Below are 2,642 nucleotides of genomic sequence, written 5' to 3' on the forward strand. Positions count from 1 at the left end.
CTGCAAGGCTGCTGGAGCTCCTTCACTAAAAAAAAAAACAGCTTGGCGAAGCAGGCAGGCGCACAACTACCCCCCCAATGGAGTACATACAGCTAACAAGCCTATGTGCTGCATACATAGCCCCCCCTCCTCCTTACACTAATAGGAAGCTACGTTTGACCCGGCTGCAAATTAGTGAGCGGAGACACCAGTTTTTTATCTGCACGTTTATACAGTTGCACATAATACTATATATATATATATATATATATATATATATATATATACTACAAACAGTTCAAGATCTCATATCGATCTAATAGGTGCACTAGATGAGCGTTTTGCCTGCAGCTGCTGCTCCGACACGTTACAGTGTTAACATGCCATACACGTCACACTGGATCTCTTTTTTTTGGGGGGGGGGGGGGGGGGGGGGGTTGTTAGTTTTTTTGCATCAGCTTTAAGTCTCTGCATCCCCCTTTTTGTTGTAATTTCCTGCAGTTTCATGCCCGGGCATCAAAGAGAGCACAGCTGTGTCACTGGATGAATGCTTTAATCTATTCAGCCAGCGCATCTGTGTGCTCTGTGCTGCGCCACGTCATTAGCCGCCCGCCATAATACGTTTGTGTGTGTGTGTGTGTGTGTGTGTGTGTGTGTGTGTGTGTGTGGGCTGGTTAGGGTTGTATGTGAGTATCCATGTGAGTATCCATGTGAGTGCATATGCATTCAGTCATGAAGAGTCTGGCTGCATATGCTCTCGTGCAGGAACGAGTAAATATGTGATAAACACACAGAGGACGCCATGAGAGGATAATGAGGTGGTTTCTTTTTTTTTTTAATGCCTGAAGTTGTGTTGGGTTTCCCGGGCCGACGCATCACATCGCGGACTCTAATCTGTGTGATGGTCGGTCAAGTTTAAGAGCTAAATTTAGCTGCTTTTGACTGACAAGGGATGAGACAAAATATTCTGCATAATCCCAGTGGAAGCGGAGGGGGATGATGGGAGAAGAAGCTCCACAGGAGATTCCCCCCACAAGCCACGAAATCCTCATCATCTCGGAAACGGGTCTGTGTTTTCAACGGCGCCACATCGGCCGACGTGTTGACTGGAAACCTGGAAGGAGTCTCCATCCTGAGACTCAATTCAATAGAGCTGCAAACCAAAACGTTGGGATAGATTAGATCGTCGTGGCTCGTATAAATCATTGTCAAACGACTGCGTTCAATCAGAAAGTCATCTATTCTGTATAATTAGCTTAGAAACAAGGATCCTATTTGTCTTCCGAAAGGCTCCTTGAATGAATTTCACTCACTCGGTCAGGACAAATGAGGATCCAGACACTTGCTGATCAATAGGTGGGAACACGGTTGTCCAGTTTAAACTCAGTCACTTTGACTAATTACGGTGTGAAGTTTATTCAAATCAGGGCTTTGGTAATTAAGTCATTAATGGATAGAATCCCTCCCAAACTCAGCAACCATAACTACCATAACAGCAGGCCAAACATTTGATTTCTCTACATTTTCACTTCATTTTAAAGTCTGGAGGTCTTTTTTTTAACCTTGCCTAAAGCATAAACATAAGAGAAATAGTTAAATATTAAATACCAACATTTCTTTTGTAATAAATACATATTGTAAGCTAAGTTCTCCTAAGCGTATATGTTTAGGGCTTTTATTGTGAAAGGGAAGAACGACAGGTGCGGTACACGGTGTCGTCAATATGGAGGCAATATGTGTATTTTCCTGAATTAATAAAAAAAAAATTAAAAGTACTTTGTGGTCGTCTGTGCTATGATGCTCTACTCACATTAATAAATATTTTATTTTCACACTACAACTTGTAGATTTGTTTCTATCTCGCTGCTCTCGTCCATCTGTCATCTTTCCTTCACTGCAATGCATGATGGTATATAATGCTGGGTTAGTGGCGTATATGTTTGTATAATAAGTAAACCATGTTGTGGACTCTATAGAGAGTGAAGTGGGAGACAGTCTACGTACTCTCAGCAAAGCTGCAACCCGTTAGCATGTTCGGCTAACGAGCTAAAAACCTGGTGACCCAGCGTTACTTGGACTACGTCATTCACCGGCCACATGAGTTTAACAGCTTACCTTAAAAAAACACATACTTAATTAACAAGTGTGTGGACGTTAATCCTGCATGCTAGCAGAGTCCAGGCTAACGCTAGCGGCTCTGTCTCCTAACAGTGAAAACGTGAACTAGCATTTTAGCTTAGCAGCTCATGTTACATAGAAACATATAACAGGAATGATATGCATGTTTTAACAATATTTAAAATACTAGCCCTCATTCGTGAGTCATGCAGGTCCTAATAATGCACCTGGTCTGGTCAAGCTAACAATAGCCTAGCTTGCTAGCTAGCAGATTAAATCTGATTGCAGCCAACAAAATCAACAGTTGCTGGCTAGAAATGAGAAGTCTGCTTTTGTCTGATACAATAATAATCAATAGACCCGTTAAAATATAATTTTAGGGATGTAAAGATACCAACATAGCTGGATCGGATATCTGTCACAATGGGGCAAATCTATTCTATTACATTTAGGGCATTTAAGAAAAAGTACATTAATATGTATTTATGTACATTTGTTGGAAAAAAGTGCAACAGTATATCACTATCAGTACAGTAAGGAGAGAT

Source organism: Eutrigla gurnardus (assembly GCF_963514095.1).
Source record: "Eutrigla gurnardus genome assembly, chromosome: 16".
Classification (NCBI taxonomy): domain Eukaryota; kingdom Metazoa; phylum Chordata; class Actinopteri; order Perciformes; family Triglidae; genus Eutrigla; species Eutrigla gurnardus.